At 39.7% G+C, this 25878-nt stretch overlaps 1 long non-coding RNA gene across 2 annotated transcripts in view; it reads right to left on the bottom strand.

The window, feature by feature from the left end:
* Positions 1–453: 453 nt before the first annotated feature.
* LOC122238354 overlaps positions 454–25878 on the bottom strand; it is an 82104-nt gene continuing 56679 nt past the window's right edge. Inside the window, exons 3-6 of one of the 2 annotated variants that reach the window (XR_006217265.1) lie at positions 7978–8065; positions 6838–6943; positions 6359–6543; positions 454–553 (exon numbers count right to left, since the gene is read on the bottom strand). This is a non-coding gene — a long non-coding RNA (uncharacterized LOC122238354). Of the gene's footprint in view, positions 554–3993; positions 4146–6358; positions 6544–6837; positions 6944–7977; positions 8066–25878 lie in introns of those variants that run through there. The other variant, XR_006217264.1, reaches the window with a different exon arrangement.

Here is a 25878-nt window from a genome sequence, read left to right on the forward strand (position 1 = left end):
GCCTCCCACCTCGTGTCTATCCAGATCTTATCATATGCAAATGACTGCTCAGTTATTCATCTCTGATCATGTCTTTCCTGATCACCTTGGTCAGAAACAATTTCCCTTTTTCAGCATTCAGATAAAATCTATTTTGAACTGTAAATATGGTGCTGTCTCATATTGCTTTGGATAGCCATCTGTCTAATCCCCTTTACTAGATTTCAATCATCTTGAATACAAGGAATTACAAGAGTCAGGATAGGTTAGGTTGTAGTGCTTTAGCAAGAAAAACAAATTCAGTGGTTATAGCTGCAAATGCATAATTTTATTTCACTCTAAACCCCCATCAGCTCTGAATTTGGCTTCCATAGCACCATCCTCCACCATGTGGAAAGTGGCCAGTCACAATAGCAAGGGAAACATGAAGGTAAATTGAACACTGGTAGACAGGGCTTCAGCCCAGAAGTAACACATAACATATGTCACCTCTGTTTGCAAGTTATTGTGAAAACCAAGCAATTGGTCAAGGATGACTTCAAGAAGAGTAGGGACTTTCAACTGCACCATGGTCCTGAAAAGAGCGAAAACAGTGTATATATAAACTTCTCCAATGGTTTCCACAACCATATCAGCACCTATGGGCTCAACAATAACCAGGACCATGGCCCAATTCTGCATTTCATACCTGACTCAAAACTATCTTCTATCTTCTACCACAGTCATTATATACAGATGGCACTGAATAGGCAAGTACTTCCTCCGCTCTGGCTCCAGGTGTCTCATAACCATTAGGGCATAAAGGTCAGAAAGATCAGACGATCGTGGCAGGGGAGCTCTAGCTGCCATAAGACTGTTTCACACAGAACCAGTATTGTCCTACTGATAATTAAAAGGAAGAGTCTAGCTGATGTCTCGGCTGTGGACAGATCCTGAATCTCCGTGACATACAAAACTAAGCACTTATTTGTCGTTCACGTATCTGCAGGCCAGCTGGAGTTGAGTTGATCCAGGCTGGGCCTCAGCTAAGTTTGAGTCTACACTTCAGGTTGGGTCCAGCTTGTTCCATGTGTTCTTCATCCTCTTGGAAAAGCTACTCAAAGCATATTCCTCTTGTGATGAAAGGTAGAGCGTAAGATTGCAAGCCCGTGTCGGCAAGCACAGTTTATGCTTCTGCTAGAATAACATCTGATAACATCCATTTGATCAAAGTAAAACACACGGCCAAGACCCGAATCAAGGGTGGGAAAGAACACTCCATCCACCATGAGACAAAAGAAGTCACAGGGCCCGAAGCAGAAAAACTATACTCTTCCCATGGATGAAGTCAGGAGACAGTGAACATATGTGAGCAATGATCTACCCCACCTGATGTGAAAGAGGAAGAATAAAATGTGGATTTTACGGTAACGTGTTTGATGTTCGCACAATAGTTCCTGTAGGACCTCTCTCGGCCACAAGGATGGATGGCTTCTCTCAGCCACAAGCGTCTGACTTCAGCTCAGGTCATGATCTCACGGTTTGTGAGTTCGAGCCCCGCGTTGGACTCTGTGCTCTCAGCTCGGAGCCCGGAGCCTGTTTCGGATTCTGTGTCTCCCTCTCTCTCTCTGCCCGTCCCCCCACTCATGCTCCCTCTCTCTCTCTCTCTGTCTCTCTAGCTCAAAAATAAATAAACATTTAAAAAAAAAACTAAAAAAAAAAAAAGAAAATCAGATGGTAGGTAGGCTATAGTTTTGAAAGTGAGTTGACTGATGTCCTTTCACTGCCAATGACACAAAGAAAGTGTTGGAGCCCTAGGAGTTAGAAAGCTTCTGTGATTTCTGAGAATCTGGGGAGCTGTGAGACACTCTCAGACTAAACTATTTGAAGCCTGTGTGTCAGGTTTGTTGGGGAAGCAGCACCAATATGACATAGCACCAGCAAAAGGCTCATAATGCAGGGGTCATGGGCTATAACATGAATTTTAACATGAACCAGCAGATCAAGGAGAGAGTCTCCAGCAGTTCTACTCTGATAAGGCACTGGCGTAGCTCCCCAGCTGCATAGGGTGCAACTTGCTTACGTGCGTAATCACCATTCACAGGATATTAAGTCTATAATGACCCCCAAATGGCCACCATATTTAGAATAATAGGGGCTGAGGAGAGAGCAAAGGAAAAATTAATGATGGTAGAGGGCACCTGGGTGGCTTAGTCGGTTAAGCTGCTGACTTCAGCCCAGGTCATGATCTCACGGTCCGTGAGTTCGAGCCCCGCGTCCGGCTCTGTGCTGTCAGTTGGGAGCCTGGAGCTTGTTTTGGATTCTGGGTCTCCCTCTCTCTCTCTGCCCCTCCCCCCACTCATGCTCTCTCTCTCTCTCTCTCTCTCTCTCTCTCAAAAATAAATAAACATTTAAAAAATTAAAAAAAAAAGAAATCAGATGGTAAGTCAGAGTCTTAGGAAAAGGGAATGGTGTGTCAATTGTTTAACCCATTTGGACAACTCCTATTTATGAGGAAGGTCCAAGAAAATTAAGACATTCAAATGTTTCTAGACACAGGATTTAACTCAAGGGAAAACCACACTGACATGTGCGGGAGCAGCGGGATTGCAGTTTCTGACTTGTACTCCATCGTGTTGGTGTGAAACGAGCCGATCCGCAGGATCTGAGCAAAGCAGGTTAGAACAAGGAGCTGGGCTTGAAAATTCCATAGCGCTCATTGTGGTACTAAGCTCTATAATTTACCAATAGGGGCATAATTTATATCCCCCAAATTGTGTACGCTGTGGTAAGGTCAATTTTCACTTTCTAGTCTAAACACATGGCTGCAAGTGTTCTGATGTGGATCCTGCCCATGAAAGAAGGATGTGAACTAGTCACGTAGCATTGGGCTGACCTTCCGGGGTTTGCAGAATGCACTCTCTCTCCAGCTCTTAGAGGGGGGAGGTAGAAGTGAGGTGAATGCTATTTAATGCTGTCCTCCCAGCTCCCACCATTTGCATTCAGCAGCTGCACAGTGCAAGAGTGCTCCTTGTGATGACGGGAATGTTCTATGTCTATGCTGCCCATAAAGGAGACACTACGCACATGTGGCTTTTGAGCAGTGGACATGTAGTTAATGTGATTTAGAGAATGAATTTCTGATTTTATTTACTCTTAGTTAACTGAAATTTAAACAGCTACATGTGACAAGTGGCTACCATATTGGATAGCACAATTTGAGAATTATCAAGTCCTCTGAGCCTCTCTACTCTTTTAAGTACTCAAAAGCAGCTCAAATGGCCCCTATTCTGCAAACTCACACTCTCACTGCCAAGGAGCAAACATCAGTATCTTAGCAGCTCTCTCAGTTGTCAAAAGAAAAAAAAAAAATTCTGCTTCTGGGCAGACATCTGACTGTGTAACCGTTGCACAGAGACAATTTAGTTCAAAATTATGTGCCACCCTGACTCTACCTGGCAGGTGCCTTCTGTGCTGGCTTTTCTATCTGAAAACTTGAGAAAGATGACAGGGTTTTAAATGATTAACTCCTCTGGGCCACATTACTTAATTATACAGTACATCCAGGGATAGGCACATGGGTCTTTTATGGTAAATGATATGACGGTCTTAAAAACTCATTAATATGTCATTAACCAAGCAGACATTTACTAATTAAACAATTAGCCCCTCTGTTCTTTTCCTTTGTTCCTCCTAGAGATGCTTGGTTGCCCAGATCCCCAATTTAGCAGAAGGTCCCCCCTTCTTTTCCCAGAGAAAATCGCTCATAAAGCAAACTCTGAGACTAAATGATTCACCAGATTTTTTTTTCCAAGTTGGCTACAAAAAGAAAATCAAAGCTGATTTTCATAGTATAAATTAATGTGGGTGTTTGTCTAGTTTGAATAAATCATCCTCAACCGTAAATCAATTTTATATGTATGTGCTATAACATCCACCATAACCGACATAAACACTGAATATAACAAAACTACATATCCCAGTGAAATAAATACAAACAGACAAGATTAAGGTCTTGAAATGTATTATTATGATTCATCATATAATATCAATACAAAAGAAATGTGCAACGTTCTTAACTTTTTCTCTCAGAAGGTTTCTAAACATCCATCATGGTCTTTGATAATTTTATCTTCATCATATTTTTGTGCTGAAACTCTGTTAAACTGTAGTACAAGGGGGATTATCTAGTATAGGAAAGTAAAACAGAGCAAATTTCTTTTGAAACAGAGTTTTGTGCCTTAAAAAAGTAAACCTAAGGTAGTTTTAAATTCAGAATAGGAATTTCTGAGACCATTCAGAAGTGCTATAACACACGCATATTGTTTTCGGCAATATTTTGGTTATACATTTTACAGTTTAATGCTATAGTTTCAGTGACTTAGAAATGTCCTGCTGACCTAAAGTGTTGAACAGTAGCAAAGGAGCAAGAAATGGGTCATAACTGGGGTGATAAAAGAATACAGTGGAAACAATAGAGCTCAGATGACAGAAAGTTCTAAAGCTGGTACAATTGCTAGAGTTGCTTGACTTTCTCTTGCCTTCCTAGGTTTTCCATTGGCTTCTCTTTCTGCCTTCTGAGTAAGCAATGAAGCTGAATGAGCATTTACATAATATCCTTTATGATACTAACAGTAGAATATGTCTAGATAACACTCTCAAGAGGTCTAGTCTTGTGGAGGATGAACACATTGATTATTCCCTCCATGAAATGAATTTGGAATGGGTCTTAGGGACCCCTTAGAACATCACCTGAGGCCCCTGTAGCCCACTATGGAGACAGCATTGATTCTCAAACTTCACCTCAGATCAGAAGTAGCTTTACTATGAAGTTAACGAAGGTTGAGCTTTAAGACCACTCACTAGTGCAGGCTCTTGACAGTACTGGGAGTAAGTTCTAGGCTGCAAATAGGAAGCATTTTTTGTAAATATTTATGGTAAATTTCCTAAAGGATCTCAGAAGACAGAGGCATAAATCTCTTCTAATGTTCTAGTTACTTGTTGGGATTTCTTCTTCCATTTCTTTTCCCATTCTAAATAAATACTCTAACTAAATAATTTTCCCATTAATTTTTATTTGTAACCTTGGATACTTTTCTTAAAGAGAACTCCTCAAATTATGTAACCTTCAGTATGCATAAACTCTGGACCTGTTCTTGAGCTAATCGACACGTTCACTGCTCAAATTAAATAATTGACCTCCGTCACTAGAGTCTATTATAAGATGCTACCTGACTGAGCACAGAGTTGTGTAACATGAATTCAGCATTTGAATGTTTAAGGATATTCTGCAAAGAGCATTGAGTGTTTATAGCTTCTCACCAATAGAACCAGACTGGACAATTCTGGTTCCATGAGTAAAATAGTGGACTGGGGGAACCAGAAGACCTGGTCCTCCTCACACACTTGCCATTAAGTACCTGTGCCACCTTGGGAAACTCAGTATCTCTACCCTCGTTATGCTCATCTGTAGACAGAAGGTGAAGTAGAGAGGGGACAAGACCCTTGGTACTCAAAGTGTTGTTCCAGGAAGCATTCTGGAAATGCAGAATCTCAAGCCTCAACCCAGACCCCCTGAATCAGAACCAAGATCCCCAGGAGATTCATATTCACATTACTGTTAGAGAAGTACAAGCACTGAAATGGTTACCCTTCCAGGTCTGAAATTTGTACACCATGCTAGATAGAAGGATACATAGAAGTTCACGGAAATTTTCAGGGAAAAAAAATGTAAAATTAAACTTTCGCTCAATTTTATCCTCTCATCACAATATCTCACCCCCAGCCACTCCCAAATTTCCCTTTATCCTCAAGCCCAGTCCCATTTGGCCAATCACCCATATTGTTTGATTTCTTTAATTTCTTAGGATAAATTCACAGGTGAATTTAAGTTTTGTTCAACCATTGTGATCTTTTACAGTTGCCATTCAAAAACTTTGAACACCCAGGAAAAAAAACATCAAATGAAAATGCTATACTGTTTTTAATTCACAGTGATTTTCTGTAAAAACCAAAATATAGCTTATAATTCAGCTCATAAACATTTCCCCCATGTCCTTTAAAACTCTTCTCCCTCCCTCTTTTATTTTTTTCATAATCATATCTCCACTCACAGCAGGAAAATTACATCAAAATGCTCTCATATGCCTCATATTAGACCAAGCGAACTTTGGGAGGTAGAATGTTCGAAGGTATGACCCAAGTTTGCTGGAATTGAGATACAGCTGCCCAGTGACAAGCCCTTTTTAAACGCTAACTTTACTCTACAAGGCCACTGGGATGCATTTGGGTTAAATAATTCTGTTAAGCATAGGGACTGTACATTTACAAGAAGGTTTTAAAGAAAATGTAAACCTGCAAAACATTATACTTCTTGTTTATGCAACGAACAGGCGCTTACCTGCATAGGTAACGATTCTTGCATTACATGCAAATAGGCTTAGAGCTAATTTGAGAGCCGTAATCAGTATATACATTGGAAAACTTTGATCCCTAAGGAGGAAAAGGGCCGTCATCAATAAACTTGGTTCTGACTTGCATTAGTCATGGATTCAGAGACTCGTGAGCTCAGATTCCAGTAAGTACCTGTAAAACAGGAGAAAAGCCATTTGACATTTCAACACTGGAAAACATTTGCGTGAGAAACTTTTTCATAAAGAGAAGATCAATCCCCCTTCCACTGACTAAAGACAAAATTAATTACCACAGTTGGCAGAAGATAAATGGTTCCAATGTACAGAATTGTGTAATTATAGCAGCTGCAGAGCTGGAAGCCAGCTCCTAACTTTGAACCTCAACCCCGACTTGACATTTCTCCCCACCTTCAGTGTTGCTACCAGAAGCATGTTGAAAGCCCCCCCATCTTTCTTCCATAATTACATGCTGGGGTTCAGAAGTAATCACTGGCTCCATTGCCTACACGAAACCTTATCATCCTCCGGTTTGCAAAAGGTATGCTGTATCATCTTTTGAAGTGTTGAAATCTCTAGAGAGAAAAATTTATTAGGGGAAAGTTACTGTTATGGCAACAAAATTAATTCTGCCACAACATGTCAAATTAACCACCCTCCTAAGGACTAGAGTCAGAGCCAAGTTCAGAAATGGACAAATATTCAGTATCAATTTCTTAAATGTCACCCTAGGTTTGAGTGAAGCTAAGGTAAACATCACAGTTTATCTCAACATTCTAATGTTTGCGCCAGAACAACCCTGGCTGGAAAACAAGAGGTTAAGAAGAAGAAAAACAAAAAAAATGTCAAATCCTTGTTTTCCCCTCCCCCTTTTTCAAACAGCAAAGGAGGTTGTCAGTTAGGCTCTGTGGAGCTTTTGGTTCTCCCTTTGAAGCCAAGAGGAACGTTTTTAATCTCATCTTTAATTTTAATCCTTTAAAATATGTAAGTGATTTAGAAATGTACAAGTTAAATTTGGCAGAAGACCCTACTGGTAGAAGTAAAGCCATTTCTTTCAACTTCACCACGATAAAGGAGTTCAAAGCTGGCCACCTAAACTATCTAGATACCTCAGCCACAAGCTGCAGTCTACTGATTTTAAAAGATCCCCTTATCAAAAACGTTTAGAAGTGGTGACAAGGTCACCATCAAAGAAACAACCTCATGCTTGAAAATCTATTTACAATTTAACAATTTTTAGAATAAGTTTTTCCTATTCAAAGGGAATCGCATCTGTTCAGAGTCAAACATTTGCAAGTTGCTACATCTAGGAGCTCAAATCACTCAATTTTGATGTACAGCAGCATACTTGAGATTTTCAGAGGACTTATATCAATTAAAAGAAGATAGGGTTTGAACAGTTGTGGCATACTTATTCTTGATACTGGTTGTTTCCATTACTGTTTCTACATAAAAAATAAGTAGCTAAATCTCTCCATACTTAGTGGTGTCAAACAACCAGCACTTTATTGTGCTCGCAAATTTTGTAAGAATTAAGGAAAGGGTGCATTAGCTGCACCTTGCCTCTGCTCTGTGATATCTGGGCAGTCAACGAGGAGGCTACAAGTACCTGACCAGATGGGGACTGGAGTCATATGGTGGTCCATTCACACGTGTCTGTGGTTGATGCTGGTTGTCAGCGGGAGCCTCCACTGGAGCTGTTGATCAAAACACCCACATGTAGCCTTTCCATGGGCTTATTAGGCTTCCTCCCAATATGGTGGCTGGATTTTAAGTCATAGTCCCAAGAGACAGGAAGTTGAAGCTGCCAGTTTCTTAAGGTCTGGCCCTAGAAACTGACATGGCCGCATTCATGCTACTGATCAAGCAGTCAGAGTCCAGACTCAAGGTGATATATACCACACCTGGAGTCATGCCAAGAATTTGTGGACCACAGCAATATATTAATTCCCTCATCAAAGGTATAATTGTTGGCATTTACTTCAGACTTCTTGTGCCCACTCCAATTAATTTTGTCTCTTTAATTCATATTCAATTTCTCATTGCCCACAAGTTTCCATAAAACTATGGCTGTTTCCTCTTACACTATCCTCACTACGATTCTACTGCCTCACTATCCACCTAGCTCACAATCTGATATCATATCTTTGCAGTAACCTAGTGGACAGCAGTCATTAAGCAGGGAAGAAGTAGTATTTGTTGGATGAGAAGAAAAAATAATATGGGTACACTAAGCAAGAAACAGAAGAGAAAGTGGTAAGAGATTGGATATAAGGACTTTCCATTGTTGCTAAGATCCAACATAAAGAAATGATTCCAGAGACTTTTGGAGATAAACCAGTACAAATGTAGTTCATCTCTAAGTGTTAATTTCTTATAAATTTGAGTGACAATTGGGCTCAAGTTGTCATTGCCCATTTTCACAGAGTGAAAATATTGAAAACTTTTTATGGCAATAATATAGAAATAGAAACAAAATTCTAAAGATGTGATTTTCAAATGGAATTTTTCACCCAATAGAAACTGGTAAAAAGTGTTTAACATAACATGCATTTTCTTCAATGGAAATGTATCACATTTGCTCAATATACCACTAATCACTCAGAACAAAAAGACTGTAAATTGGAAACAAAATTTTTAATGCACAGTTATGAATGACTGCAGCAGCCACATAAACCTTACCTATTACATTTAATTGGTTTTAATGCTTTCTGTTTCACCTTTGTTTTTGTTTGGGGAAGTTTAATTATTCTTCTTATTGCACAATTATCAAGAAAACACTTCACTTGCAAACTTTGGGAAAATTGGGCATAGGACTTTTAAGCTGACCTACTCTGTATTATGCAATATAATCACCATTTAATATATGTTCTATGATCTAGATTTAAATTTCCAGACTGGTGTTTCTTTTGAATGTGATAACGAGTAAGTTATTATACAAGCAGCTCAACTTTGCATGGGTTATATTTTGGGGCAATAACCTAAGACTTTGGATTTAAGGAGAAATTCTCAGTAACACCTGAGATTCTATGAACACCTGTCTGTTAGATTTGTAGTGTACAAGAAAGTAAATCAAGACATCAAGTATTGTGATAGTTTTTGGAAAAGGAGAGGGAAATCGGGACACTATCTTCCAGGACTGGATAAGCCAGAAAGCCAAATATCCATAACACAATATGAAATCACTACATTGAGACAGTTTAACAAACTCTCTAGAAACACTGTAATCTAGAAATAATCAGTTTTAACCTTCACTTTGTAGAAATCGAGTATCTTGAGAAATTAACGTCCTTTCTGGAGGGAAAGAGAAGCTTGGGCTGATTGAAGGTCTGTGTGCTATTTGTTCCACCAGCAAACACTAGATCCATTGGAGATTTGGCTGCCCCTGCGGTTTTAAAACCTTTTTGTGGAGTCTAGAAGGAGGTGATTCCAGGGATGAATGAAAAACAAATTGATCTTTCAGTTAAAGTATGTCCCTGAAATATCCTAAGGGTGGAGAGCCTTGGAAGTAGACAGATGTCAGAGTGAATGGCCCTGTAGGGTCCAGCATTAGGAACTGTGCATGAACTCAAAGCCTGAGGCCTCCATTCAGTAGCAGATTGCCCCATTCTCTTTGAGTGGGAAATGGCCACAATGTGTTAGTCAATGAGATGATTCTGCAGTTGGTCATCCCACAGAGAAAGAGGAAGTTAGGACAAAAGGATCAGGGCCATAGAGATACATCAAGACAAAGACTTCCTCACAAACCAGGGTGAGGGTTGCATTATGCTATTAAAGCTAAATACAGGAAAATGGGAGAGAGAATAAAGCAAGCTATTGGGGGAGGGGGGGTGACAGTTCAGGTACTTTTGCTGTACCTTCATTATGTCCTTACCCCTGGATGTTGAACACATACAGGATCCTTCAGGTAGACTCGTTCAGAAGGTCCCCAGGGATATTCAGAAAAGGTCTTCAGACCTCTGTTTATTAATGCTTAGTACCTAATTGATGTCACTTAGTCCATTGGTTTTATAGGATGAGGACCCTGGATTTTAGATCACCAGTGCAGACTTCCTCCTAAGATCTAATCTCATATTTTCAACTGCCTAATCAAAATCTCCACTGGATGCCCAAAAGGCATCTTGAAATCCACATTTCTGGAAGCAATGCAGTGGGGACTCCTTCGCCTGAGGTCAGAGCTCCAAAAGACAAAGTCCTATTGGATGCAGATTAGTAGGTTCCTCACCCTCAATCAAAGACTTCTAGGCCAATCCACAGTTTCCAAACTCTGCTCACTAACTTGCTTCCAGATGTCAAGACTGCTCACAAGTAGTCACTGTGATTGCCTCCATACCTTTAGACTCCAGCTAACGTTTGAAGGACAGGCTGACCTTTAGACTGCCCTGAATTTGAGAAGGGAGAAAACACTCCCACATCTCTTTCATATAGGATTAAGAAGGCAATTGTATTGGTCACACCCACCATGTATATGAACAATCCAAGTGATAAAATATGAGATAGCACAGTCATAATAAATACTGTGGCAATGAATTCCCGTAAGTATGCATATGTGTGACCATGTGCTAACATACATGCTGAAGCAATGGCTAATGTCCAGTAAAGCTGAGAAATATCCCAGCTGCTGCTGGGCAAACATGGAAAATTGCTCCTTGAAGTAGTAATCCTTAAAATGTTTATAGAACCACAAACCTTTTAGATAAAGGGATGGAAAATACTGGATACTCTTTCCAGAATAACATACATATACATACGCTTGGAAATTTCTCATATACTTTTAAGGGTTTCTGAAAGGGCGGGCCTACACCGGCCGACTCCATCTTGTTTTGTGTCCTTCACCTAGACCACGCCTCCACCCCTTGAGTAACCTCCCGCTCACCCGTTCAAACTTCCTGGTCAAAACACGCCCAGCGACCTGCGTAACAGGACTCTGACCCTTCCCCAGCCAGTCAGCTGAGGCCACAGCCATTACCTCACCAACTGCCCCTAGGCCCCAATAAAACCTTTGTCCTTTTGAAGCTCGCTCTCTCCCTGGTATCTCACCACTGCCTCGGTGCAGGTAGGGGATTGAGCTCGAGCTAGCTCGAATAAAGGCTCTTCTGCTTTTGCATCGGACTCGGCTCCCTGGTGGTCTTTGGGGATCACGAATTCTGGGCATAACATTTCATGAACTCCTAAAGGTCTAAGGTCCAAGTCAAGGGCTTAGTGAGTTTAATTAGCATGAGTATGCAAGAGCAAGGGAGGGAGGGAGGAAAGGAGAGAGGGAGGGAGGAGGAATCAAGAAATGGTGTGTTCAGTGATTCTTAGCATGTTTCTTTCAGGCCTGTGCATTGGATTTAGAATGTTATCAGGATATAGTAAAGTACTCATAGTCCCTGTCCTCAAGCACATGATCTAAATGAATCTATAACTTTGAGGCACCTGGGTGGCTCAGTCAGTTAAGTGTCTGACTCTTGATTTTGGCTCATGCCATGATCCCATGGGTCATGAGATCAAGCATCAAGCCCTGAGTCATGCTTACAGTGGGCATGGGTTAAGATTCTCTCCCTCTCCCTCTGCCCCTTCCCCACTTGTCCACACACGTTCTCTCTCTCTCTCTCTCTCTCTCTCTCTCTCATAAATAAATAAATAAATAAATAAATAAGTTAGCAACGCATAAAACTATTAGAAAGTAATATAAGAGAGTTTAAGGTCAATTGCTAAGAAATTTTACACAAATATAAAAAGAGTAGCCCAAATTAGTTAGGTTGAAAATAAAAAAGTTATATGGATGAGGTGGAATTTCAGCCAAGCTTACAGTACTGATATCAAGCAGAAAAACAGCATAAACAGACTTGAGAAACTATATTTAAACTAGTCTGATTAACATGGGGGAGTTATGTTGGAGAGTCAAGGAAAAAAAGTTACATGTGGAGAAAGGAGAAAGGTTCTGGGAAAATTTACTTAAAATGCACTCAATATGTCACAGTGTTGGTAACTCCAGCAGGCTCTTGAGCCCAAAAATAAATTGCAAAGCAGTGTGAGAAGAGAAATGTGGTTTTAAAAGCACTGAATCCTGAGTCATGGGACCTGAATTCTATTTCTAAGTCAGCCACTTACTGGTGGTGGGTATGGGTTTGGCCATTTGTAAGTCTCAGTTTCTCAGTAATGATGATAATAAAATACACTTTGCATAGTTTAATGAAGATTAAATAGCATAATTAATCAATTAATGAACACTATATAAGTTCTGTATAAATTTATATAGCAGCTCTATGTAAGTGTAAAGCAGCATTTTTTGGCTAGGGGCATCCACACAACATTTTATTACATGTAATTTTTTATTCAGATATAATTAACCTACAACATCATGTATGTTTTCGGTGTACGATGTGCTGATTGGATACATTTACAGGATGTAATTTTGGATATTTCAATATGATCACCACTAACTAATATGATCAGCACTAACGAACACCTCCATCTGTATTCTTAACATTACTTCCGAACTCTGTAAGTAAGGTTAGCGCGGCCGTCGTAACCACCATGGAGCGGTGTGGGGAGAGACTGAAATCAGATTAGTCACGAAATTAAAGCAGAAATCCAAATATGAGAAGCTGGGGGGTGTGAAACAACATGAATACAAGAGCTGAGTATAGTTACCTGGAGAACGTTGATACCCCTGACCTAAAAAGTAGCATCTGAGGGAAGAGAAACTAGACGCCACTAGAGACCCGGGTTTATCTGCATTTCTTATTCACCAGACAGCTGCAGTATCTCTAGTTAGTACATCCATGTTCTTGGAAAGCAGCAAGGGAAAGGGCAAAAGAGGGAAAAGAGGCATTGGAGCTGAGAAAAAGCCAAAGCTTCTCTGGAAGACCGCCCCTTTAAACTTTCACTCATACTTTATTATCCAGAATGGTGGCACTGGGCCATCCCTGGCTGGAATGTGACTTCAGAGAAAGGAATTGTGGGTAAAGGTGGGGGTAAACAGTCATTAGGGGTTGCCTCGAGCCTGCCCTTGAAGGACTTTTGAGAATATTAAATGCAATATCTAAAGTGCCTATCGTATTGTCTATAGGACAGTAGAGTAGCTTCTCGATAATATGCATTCCTAGTACTATTAAACGAAACTATATGAGTGCCTATCAAGTAGCAGGCAGTTGCTGCATCCTGGAAAGCAATAATTGAATAAAGTATGACTTCTGAATGATTTCAATTCTAGACCTCGAAGAAATGGTGGCTTGGAAACCAAGTGAAAATGTGTCCTGTGTAACTAGAGAGTTGGGCAAGGAAACCGTGATTTTTTTTTTTTTAATGAATATCACAGGGCCGTTTAAAGCCGAACTAGGAGATAATTATTATAAAAATAAAAAACGGGAACTCCTAGGATTAATGTTTAAAAAACATTAAAGGATAAGCAGAAGAGATTGGCCAAAGCCGGGAGGAGCAAACTTTAATAATGTTACGAAAGTCAAGAAAAGAACATGTTTTAGTTAAGAAGTTGCAGCTTACTTACCAAATTTCACAGAGACGTCAGCAACAGAACAAAAGAAATATTGAGCAAAAATAACTTCATGGATGACTGCATTTCAGCAAAATTCGGGGTGTGCAAGTCACATTTTAAGGAATTAAAGAAACAGGATTGTTTGAGGACAGACCCAGGGAGTTAAGGACATTTATTTAAGACTGTAGAACAACAGGGGTGCCTGGGTGGCTCAGTCGGTTAAGCGTCCAACTTCAGCTCAGGTCATGAAGCTCAGGTTCATGGTTCCAGCCCCGCATCGGGCTCTGTGCTGACAGCTCAGAGCCTGGAGCCTACTTCGGATTCTGTGTCTCCCTCTCTCTCTGTTCCTCCCCTGCTTGCTCTCTCTCTCTCTCTCTCTCAAAAATAAATAAACATTATTAAAAAAAAGATTGTAGAACAACAAGAGGTCAAGGGAAAATGAAATCCCATCGTGGCTAGATGAGGCAGCCTGTCAAGTGAAGAACTTTTTAAGAAAGGAAAGCCCAAGTGTGCTTGAGGGCAAGGATGAAGGCAAGTCTTTCTTGGAATAAGAAAGTCTTAAAATGTGGTAAAGGAAACAAATGAGCCTCAGAGTAAAATGTCTCAAAATAAAAACTGGGCAAAACTTAGCATATATGAGGGGGGCAAGTGCCACTGTGGACAGGATGCGGTAAGATCTTAGCACTGAGCCAGGGACGGTTGGGAGAAGGTTACAGTGGATCCCTGCTGAGATGAAGGTTGGCTTGGGAGAAAGAGAAAAAAATGAAAGCAGGTTTGGAATGAGGCCTAAGGAGAAAGCAACAAGGACTCAAAGGGGATAAGAAGAAGAAGTTCCAAGAAGCAGCAAGTGCCAAACTGCAGCGTGAGGCACATCCTCTTGGAAACAGAATTTAAAGTCACAGGATACCCTGGGAATCGTTTCTTTGTTTCTAGTAATCTAAAGAGAGGCATGAGTAGAGTAATTTCTGGAATTATTTTAGATGGGGGCTTGATACTGAAGGCTCATTAAAAAACAAGAGACTTTAGGAATCTAGACGGATGGGTAAGAAGCATCAAAGCTTGAGGTTACCAAAGTGTTCAGGTGGGAGAAGGTGACATAGTCAAAGGAAGTGAAAAGGTGGGCAAAATGAGAGGGGATGTGGGTCATGAGGATGAGAGACAGACACCGAGAAGCAGGTTCAGTGGAGGTGAACAGAGGGAGAATGGCAGACCAAGACTCCGTGCTTGTGAAGAGCCCAGAGCTGGAATACTGTGTGCAGTCCCAGAGTTATGGCACCTGTACAGGAAAGCTGAATGCCAGAATGTTGAAACTGGGAATTCATAGCACTTGATGAACTGACAGTAAGAACGCCAGTGTCACTGAGAAAGATGGAGAGTAAACACACTCATGTGCTCGGAACGACTGACAGCCTGAGTTCCGGACGGGACCCAACTTTGCCTCCTAGCTATACCACTTAAACAACCACTTAACTGCTGTTTGTCTTTGCACAAGTTATTCAACCCCAGTACATTTCATTCCCCTCCATTACAGCATGGAAATAATAACAGCAGACCTCTAAAGGATGGGAATAAATGAAGGAAGGAAGGCATGCAAAGTGTTTAGTAGCACATCAGCACAGAGCAATTGCTTGGTAAATGTTAGGAATATCCTTAGGAATATAAAAACCAAATGTGGGAAGCCCTACAGGGCAGCAGTGATAATCTTCAGTGGGTGGAGAGACACTTGAGGGACTTTGAAAGATAAGGAATGTGGGGGGAAAGGGCAGGATTCTGGTGGGATCTTTGAAGAAGCTGGGACTCCATTGAAAATGGTGGAGGGAAAGGCAAGTGTCTGTTAAGACATGAGGACAAAGAAACAACAATGAGAAATAGGCTTAAGAGAAGTGGAATTTTTCTGATATTTAGAAGGGACTTCTTAAGTCACAATAAAAAAGAAGGAAAAGAAAGAAGAAGGAGGAGGAGGAGGAGGAGGAGGGGGAGGAGGGGGAGAAGAAGAAGAAGAAGAAGAAGAAGAAGAAGAAGAAGAAGAGGAAGAAGGAGGAGGAGGAGGAGGGGGAGGGGGAGGAGGGGGAGAAGAAGAAGAAGAAAGAGGAAGAGGACGAGGGGAGGAGGAGAAGGAGACAAAGAGGAAGAAGGAGGAGGAGGAGAAGGAGGAGAAGGAGGAGGAGAAGAAGGAGAGGGAGAAGGAGAAGGAGAAGGAGAAGGAGAAGGAGAAGGAGAAGAAAGGAGAAGGAGAAGGAGAAGGAGAAGGAGAAGGAGAAGGAGAAGGAGAAAGAAAAAGAGACGAGCCCAAGGAGAGTGGAGGAATGTACAAAGTAGAGATGAGCACGAAAATCTTAGCTGTTACAGGCACTGGAAAGGATGAGAAATTTCTACCTCTTCTCACCATCAAGACCTACCAAATGTATCCACTTTTAAAAAAGAGGGAGAAGCATCTGTTTCTGAAAAACCCAGAGCCTGAGTGTTTGTGTTCTGTTATCCCAAGAGCCAAGAACATAAAGTCAGAAAGAAAGATCATGTAGGACATCATCACATATGTGCTCACTAAAGCCAAATAAGCTTTCACAGAAGAACTTGGTCCTTGTAACTAGAAAAACATTACAGAGAGCATTTTATGTGGCTTTTTCTCCTCCTGGCATTATTTTTCCATCATGGTGCTCAGACCCCAAATATGTTTAGATCGTCACGGTTTAACATTAATGAGATAATTTGATCTTGACCTAATGGCACAGATTGTTTTCCACACAAAAATATTGCTTATAGAAGTAGTAATATTCTGCTGAAATGCAGACCGATGAAAATATCTACCTACAGACATAAATATAGGAAGAATCATGGGGCGCCTGGGTGGCACAGCTGATTGAGCATCCGACTCTTGATTTCAGCTCAAGGTCATGATCTCACGGTTTGTGAGTCTGAGCCCTGTGTTGGGCTCTGCACTGACAGTGTGGAGCCTGCCTGGGATTCTCTCTCTCTTTCTCTCTCTGCCCCTCTCCTGACTGCGCATGCGCTCTCTGAACTCTCTCTCTCTCTCCTCTCTCAAAAATAAGTAAATAGATATTTTTAAAAAATAGGAAGAATCTATCTGAACCATTCCCAATATTGACTTCTCAACTCTAGCTACAAATTCATCTATTTCTATTTTCCTTGAGAGTTCTCACACCACCCTTCTATGTGCTTCTTCACTTTTAGATTTTACTGGGCTATAGAACTTTAATTTTTCTATTAATTCACTGCCCATCCCAAACCAGAAGTTGCCATATGTCGTATGCTGCATTACAATGGTGTGTGTAAGTTTATGTTGGAAGACTGGGGGTGGTGGGGTGATCTACCTTTAGGCCATATTATTTCCATATAAAACCTAATACCATTTCAATAAGTGAAAATCCCAGCCTTTAACACAAAACCAGTTATTTTAAAAAAAGATTTGCCATAAGCAAAATGCTGAGGCTTAAACTGACTGCACAAATGGAAGAGAATGGGAGTTCAGGTCACCAAAACACTACGGCTCTACACTTTCCCATGATCTGATATATTCCTGGATTTCCCCATATTCTTCTTTATATGTTTCGTAAAAAATCACTTTCAGGTTTATGGCAAATGGAGCATAAAGTGAGCAGTTTTGTTTTTTTTTTTAATGAGTTACATGGAAGAAAGAACAGCAACTAAGATTTTTGTGATTACTTTGATAGACTTCCAGTAGGAAGTATTTAGTTTATCTGCACATAGAAAATGAATATTAAAATATTCATACCCCCAAGGCTACCAGAAAAAGCAGATAACAGCTGTTGGTCTAAAATGTGGTTTCATTATGCAGAGATTGGAATAAGCTTGTAATTATGAATTAGAGCGAGAGCAGTTGAAAAAAAAATGTTGAGTAGGTTTCTAACCCCAACATTTAAAATCAGTTTTTTGTTAAGAAAGAAAGGAAGTGTTTATTTCCCTCAATAAGCTTTCAAGTTGTATCAGCAATAACAGACTTGCTTTTGCTCACCTCAAAGAGAAATGTGCAATAAATCCACATAAATTTCAGAATAATCTTTTTTTTTTATAAAGCAGGTTCACATACCTTGTCGTGAGTCCATATTCCAAACTACCAAAACCCTAATTTAATATTTCTTTTAGATCTAAGGACATAGCAAATACAAGGAAACAAGGTTTTAAAATATTATTTTGTTTAATAGCACAAATTACGAGATTTTTACCAACATTTATTCTTCTTGGACATGTTACCATGCCAGCGAAGAAAGCATTCTTTAATTTGTTACAATATCAGGTGAACAAAATAAAGTATTGTAAATAGTCTTATTTCAAAATTTACTGCAATTAGGAATACCTTTTAAATTGCATTCTAATGGAAAAAAAATAAATAATATCTTTTCCAACTGTTCAATTAATCCACTGAGAATTGTGACTTTAGTTTGAACCAATTTATTTTAAGAAATTTAACCCCCCCACACACATAATGCATAAAGTAAATTATATAAAACAATATAAAAATAATATTTCCTTCTTCCCCCATCTCACTGCTTCTCCATTACAATCTATTCAGAAGCTGAATAGGTTATTACTGAAAAAAAAAAAAAGATAAAAGGTATTTGAACAATATGAAGAGTGACTAAGAGAAGCTTTTGCACTAATATGACACATTTCATTAAGAAATATGAAGCATTTTCAACAATATTTTCTGAAATTAAGAATTATCATCCTTTCTTAAAAGTGAAGATGAAAAATGGAAATTATGTACTAGACCCGAGATGGACAATAGTTAAGCATTACAGAAAAACATAAAAAACGGGAAACTTTGGGGGTTCCTGGGTGGCTCAGTTGGTTAAGCATCCAACTCTTGACTTCAGCTCAGGTCGTGATTTCATGAGGTCTTGAGATCAGGCTCATCTGGGGCTCCGTGCTGAGCATAGAGCCTGCTTGGGATTCCCTCTCTCCCTCTCTCTCTCTCTCTGCCCCTTCCCCCTCTGAAAAAAGGGGAAACTTTGCTTCCATTATTTGCCGTGATTTGAACTTTTGGCTAAATTACGTGCATCTGGGTACAAGGAACGACATCCCCGTGCTACTTTTTTCCTTTCAATACGAACGCTCTTCGTATCTAACTCTAAGATGTGCTTAGAAAGCAAAAGGGAAAACACGCAGCCTCTGTCCTCCGGCCTCCACCTCCTGAGTCGGATGGAGGTGAGAAAGTACAGCGGACCACACGGGGGGATGGTGAAGTGAATGAAGGGGATCCAGAGTACGCTTTTCCTGATGAGCGCTGAGTAACTGTAGAACTACTGAATCACTACTGAATCACTATGTCGGACACTCGAAACTAATATAACACTGTATGTTAACTATACTGAAATTAAAATAAAAAAATCTTCAAGAAATTTAGAAAGAAAGAATAGGAGACGGCACACAGAAAGTCTGAAACACTTCCTTGAACACTAGCCAGCATTCTGGGGTTCCAGCAACATGTGCAAATAAAGGACAGAACAGAAAACAATGATCAGGATACTTTTTTTTTTTAATTCAGAATCATTATCATTAATATTTTAACTTTTTTTTTTAAATTTATTTTTGAGAGACAGAGAGAGAGAGCATGAGCAGGAGAAGGGCAGGGAGAGAGGGAGACACAGAATCCCAAGCAGGCCCTAGGCTCCAGCTGTCAGTGTAAAGCCCAATGTGGGGTCAAACCCGGAAACCATGAGATCATGACCTGAGCCGAAGTGAGAAGCTTGTCTCGCTGAGCCACCCAGGCACCTCCGGAATCATTGGTTTAAAATAATATTAATATTATTATTAATATTAATAACTGAAATGGAAGAGAAGTAAAAGAGAAGAAATTCATCTTTATTATACTTTATATTTGACACCTTTAATGTCTCTCTCTGTCTCAAAAATAAATAAACGTAAAAAAAAAATGAAAAAAAAAAATGAAAAGGGGCGCCTGGGTGGCTCAGTCGGTTGGGCATCCGACTTCGGCTCAGGTCATGATCTCGCAGTCTGTGAGTTCGAGCCCCGCATCGGGCTCTGTGCTCAGAGCCTGGAGCATGTTTCCGATTCTGTGTCTCCCTCTCTCTCTGACCCTCCCCCATTCATGCTCTGTCTCTCTCTCTCTCAAAAATGAATAAACGTTAAAAAACAATTAAAAAAGAAAACTTACATGGAGAAGTACACTTGCTCTGTTTCTGTGGGAGCATGTCAGAAGACAAAATACAAACCACACAACAGCAAAAATCCCCCACTCTCCCTTGAGCTCCATTAATAAGTTCAGTCATTTAGTGTAGACAAACAGGACTGTAAATCCCTTCCCTAAACAAATGGCAAATGGGAAAACACGTTGACCTGCAATATTGAAAGTAGCCAGTTACCAACATATTGGCAGACAACAATACCTTGCTCATCACAAAGATAACTTTCTTTTCTTAACAAGAATAAGGAGAAATCCTCAAAAGTGAAATCGATTGAAGAGCACCTGTGTGGCCCAGTAGGTCTGGCATCTGACTTCAGCTCAGGTCATGATCTCACAGTTTGTGAGTTTGAGCCCCATGTCAGGCTCTGTGCTGACACCTTCAGAGCCTGGAACCTACTTCGGATTCTGTGTCTCCCTCTCTCTCTGCCCCTCCCCCGCTCATGCTCTGTCTCTCACTGTCTCAAAAGTAAATAAACATTAAAAAAAATTTTTAAAAAGTGAGATCAATTGAAAATCTGCTCTCACGTGCATTCTAATAAAGAAGATATAATACAAAAATTAGAATCTAAATCTTTTTTTGATCTAAAAACTTTTATAAATGATTTACAAGAAAACATAAAACACAAAACGGATACACCCCTTTTCCCAAAAGCAAAGTAAACAGCAAATAGTTAACATAAGTGAATAAGTTAACATTTTTACTGTTTACATTCATTAGAGAGCCTAACTGATATTTCCATTAATTTAAGAATAGTATTGAATAGCATTAGAAGTATTTTTAAAAATTCCAAGTTATATCGTGCTGCTATTTTTTTGAAGCTATAACATTAGTATAAAGGTAATAGAGAACATTAAGAGAAATATGGGACATTTGGAAAAAATTCAATATTTATATCTCCTCCTGAATGTCACAATAATTTTATGACAAAATAGAACTCTATTCTTTTTGGCAGTTTTATTTAATTTTTGAAGGAAAATGGCCATAAAAATACCTTGAGGAGTAATAACAGTATCAAACCCAGAGATCCTAATAAGATTTGATATTTTTGAAAATACCATACAAATATTAATTAATGCACATAAAACATAAGTAAGGAAGCACTATCATTGCCCTCTGACTAACCAACAGTGTGGCCAAGGTTAGTCTCAGGACTTGGGCTGGGATCATCTGCCTTCACTAGCACATAATTTCACAACGCCAGGAAGAATCAGAAGAAAGAAGACATACCTCACATTCCAGTTGCTGCAAAACTTTTGAAAGGGTTCATCCGAGAGGTTTTGACTTGTGTTTATCCTCTGAATCTCCCCCATTTATATTAATTGAACACCTTTCTTGGGAGATAGCACTCCACTGTACAGACATCCTGCACTCTTTTAATTGAGCCCCTTTGGGGGAAAGTATCGTTTAAATATAACAATATATTCAGAACCCTAAAATAATTTGATCTATAATAAATTCTTAAGCAAGGGAGGAAGACCAGCCTGGGGACCCAGGGAGGGGAAGATTGCCAGGTACGAAGTCAGAGATTCACAAGGAAGTTAGAAGCTCCTTCCCTGGAGACTTTTAAAAATAGAATAGACAGCCCTCAACATACAGTGGTGTAGGAGGCCCCATTATACTTTGTTATTAGAGAACTTCACTATAGGTTTCCTTAGGCTTGATTAAAAAAAAAAAAAAAAGTGGGAGGAGGGCCAGAGAAAGCCACCTGATGTGAGGAAAATCAGTTTAAGAAATGCCTTTGATGGTGAACTACGTCTGCTCCTTTTAATATGAATTCTCTGATTTTTACACATGATTTTGATGATAAAGTCTTAAATAGATTTAAATTCTAATATCTGTTTGATTGCACCGCTTTACATTTTTATCTACATTTTATATTACTATTGTGTTCACTGCATATTGTGCTATTTCGGGAACCTCAGTACATTCAAGGTCAAGAAGAAATTGAAAGTCGTTATTTTACTTTTTATCTTCCCTTAACCCCATGGTTCTCAATATAATTGCCTGTATATGGAGACACACACCCATATACACATATGATTTAATAATAGCTTTTCAGGGAAAACTAATAACAGTTTAAGTATGTAGAATCTTCTACTAATTAATAAACTATGGGAACATCAATAAAAAATTTAACACACCCTTCTTCTTCAGTTCATGATTCAAGATATCATGAACAAATCCATTAGGAATCCTTTTCTCAGTTAAGAAAGAAAAGAAGAAAAATTCATCTTAATCCAATATCTGTATGTACACAGAGCATCATAGTGGCATGCCCACATGTCATTACTCTTGCTCAAGACTTGGGCCACTTTGCAATTTGAGTTTGAGGCCTTCTGAAGACTACTGAAATTCCTTTTGCATTCTCTATTTGGTTAAACTCATCGCTTCTTTTTTTTCATCGGATTACAATGCAAATAACACAACTAATCTCTCGGCTACCCGGATGTAGCATCTACCGCAAGACTAAATTTGCAGATACATACACTATGCTAAGCACATCATAATATAATTTTGTACCGAGGAGTTAACAACATTTTTTACCCTAATTGTAAATTCATCTATATTTTTAAGAAAATTAATCCTCATTTTTAAGAAAGGTTGAGAACCTAGAACATGTTAATTCTACACTTTATTTTTGTTAAGTTTATTTATTTGGAGACAGAGAGAGAGAGAGAGAGAGAGAGAGAGAGAGAGAACAAGTGGGGGTGGGGCAGAGAGAGAGGAGAGAAACAATCCCAAACAAGCTTGTGCTGCCAGCGCGGAGCCTGGCTCGGGGCTTGAACTCACAAAATGTGAGGTAGTGATCTGAGCTGAAATCAAGAGTTGGACGCCTAACCAGCTGAGCCACCCAGGCATCCCTAATTTTACACTTTAATAAGGAGTTTTCAGTAACGTTCCGAGCTTTTCAATGCATCACGTTGGGCTGAGATATTTATCCGTTGTATTAGTTTTCTACTGCTGCTGTTGATGACTTAAAACCACACATTTGTTATCTGGATGCTGGCGATCAGAAGCCTGGCATGGTTTTCACTGGACTGAAAATCGAGGTGTTGGTAGGGCTGGCATTCTTCTGTGAAGGCTCCAGGGAAGAATCGGTTTCTCTGCTATTTTCCAATTTTTAGAGACTACCACATTCCTTGGCTCCTGACCCCTTCCTTCGTCTTCAAATCTAACAATGGCAACTGGAGTCCTCAGATCTTACACTGCTTCACTCTGACCTATTTTTCTGTTAAGAACCCTTGTGATTATGTTGCAATTACTTGGACAATATGGGATAATATTTTCGCTTACCGCCAGCTGATTATCAACATTAATTCCATCTGAGACTTGAATTGCTCTTTGCAACATATTCCCACTCCAAGATGTGGACTTCTGGGGAAGTAATCATTGTCTACTACACACCCCCTCCAAATCTCAAGTACAGATTTATCATCAATTCCCCTATTCCTAACAAACTACAGCTAGTTTAAGTATCACCTGGAAAATGAATGTACCCAAACTGTGTAAGTAACTCCCCAAACTATTTTCCCACCATTTAGATGCTGATTATTTTTAAGTTTCATTGTTCAGTTATATAACGTTATTTTCAAAATTCCATATAAAAATGTACAGATACAAAATGATAAATGGTTTTGTGTGAGTTAGATCCTAAATTTTTTTTTTTTTTAATTTCAGAGAGAGAGAGAGAGCATGAGCAGGGGAGAGGGGCAGAGGGAGAGATATATAGAGAGAGAGAAAGACAATCTTAAGCAGACTCCACACCCAGTATGGAACCTGATGCGGGGCTCGATCCCACAACCCTGGGATCATGACCTGAGCCAAAATCAAGAGCCAGAGGCTCAAGTTAGCCACCCAGACACCCCAAATTCAATCCTACACCTTAATGCATGATAGAGAACTTGGATCAATATCATCTCCATAAGTGAGAAAGACGTGCCCCTGCCCTGGGTCCTGGGCTTTGGAAACCCCTTTTCTGGATTTTCTCTGGCACTCACCCTCTTGTTGGAAAGAAGCCCATAGAAAGGGGTCTGGCTATTCAGAGTTCTTCCCCACCCCCTAGACTACACAAATGACACCTGGTACCCTGGAAGTCTCAATTATGTCACCCAGATTATGAGAACGCTTGATCTCTTCTCCCCTAAGTTTACCCCATCAGGAATATATGGAGGTTTCCCTTGATATCTGAAAGTAGAGACTTCCTATGAAACCCTCTGTAAGCTGAAATGGGATAAAGCAAAAGGTAGCCCCTACTTCCCAAAAGTTCCTGTTAGGCCACTTCACTTTCATAAAAGGCCTATGTTAATAGAGTAACGGCTTTCTTAATAAAAGCAAAAATCCTTTTCAGATTTCTTCTGGTTAGCGAATACAGGTACTAACACAGGTCTTTTGCAAAAGCAAATTGGTATAAAGCAAACTTTTGGAAAGTGGGGGGTACCTGTATGCATCCTTAGGCCTAAGAGGTGCCAAAACATTAGTAAGTGCTTGAGGTATATATGGAGGTTGGAATGCAGGCTGTCATCTCCACACTAGCACCTGCAGGGTTTTGTAGTGCCCTACCAGCTAGAGGGAGGGAAGAGGAGACCAGGGCATGGGGGGGGTGGGGTGGGCGGGGGAGGTACAGGGGTGAAGAGGAGTTGCAGAGGCCAGAGGCCTTTCCGGGGCATCATCTTGCCACACAGATCTCCTAGGGATTCTAGAATTCAAATTCAAATCTGGCCTTTCAGGTTGTTATAACTTACATTTGTCAAGGTAGGAAGGTAGAACATGTTTATTTGAGAGTTTGCTAGTTTGATTTATGACCTTTAAATATTTACATGTAGAGTATGCGGGCTTGCACTTGTATACTCCTGCCTGGGGTCTTGAAAATATTAGGGGCCAGTCCATCTTAGATATCCTTATTCTGATATTTTCATTCCAATTCAGTTTGCACATCAATAAGACAAATTAATACCTCTCGAAAAACACTTTTCAGACATATACTAGAAGGTACCTAATTTTCCTCACCTAGTTCAAAGTATTCTGAAACTATCACAATTTGTTAATTTCAGGGCTTCAAGGACCTGATGATTCTTCAGTTTCTAATTGCTACAAGAAAAAGCGAATATTATTTGTGAATTCCTATCTATCTATCTATCTATCTATCTACCATCTACCTATCTACCTATCATCTATCTATCATCTATCTAGATATCTATATAAATATGGGATTTGAGTTAGTGTATTTTGTTGGGAAGCCAAGAGAAACCATAAGAACTCTGGGCACTCAGAATGAACTAGGCATAAAGCCTTTCCATAGAGAGACTAACAGCAGGAAAGACAAAGAAGCCATTAGCAGTAATAGTAGACTTTCCCATTGTTTCATTGGTAGAATCATGAAAAAAAATATGGAGAACACAAGAAATTTTAAACTGGCATTCATACTTATTCATTGAGTCAATGAATAAAATTTCAATTTGGCAAAAAGTATTTATAGAAATGTAAATTCAAGGGTCTTATTTTTACAACATGAATGTGAAAAGTCATAGAAGCTAGCTAATGATCAAGAGCAAATCTAACCAAGCCTCATCTTGTGTACTAACACCATCCCTGATAAATATGCACTAATCTCAGATTGAGAGGGTCAATCTTGTTTTTAATATATTATGTCAGTGTAACTACATTTTTAGATGTCTGTGTGATGGAAAAGAATAAAAAAGGAAAAGAAAAGAAAAGAAAAGAAAAGAAAAGAAAAGAAAAGAAAGAAAAGAAGAGGAAAGGAAAGAAAAAAAGGAAAGGAAAGGAAAGGAAAGGGAAGGGAAGGGAAGGGAAGGGAAGGGAAGGAAAGGAAAGGAAAGGA

This window comes from Panthera tigris, chromosome B2 (genome assembly GCF_018350195.1).
Source record: "Panthera tigris isolate Pti1 chromosome B2, P.tigris_Pti1_mat1.1, whole genome shotgun sequence".
Classification (NCBI taxonomy): domain Eukaryota; kingdom Metazoa; phylum Chordata; class Mammalia; order Carnivora; family Felidae; genus Panthera; species Panthera tigris.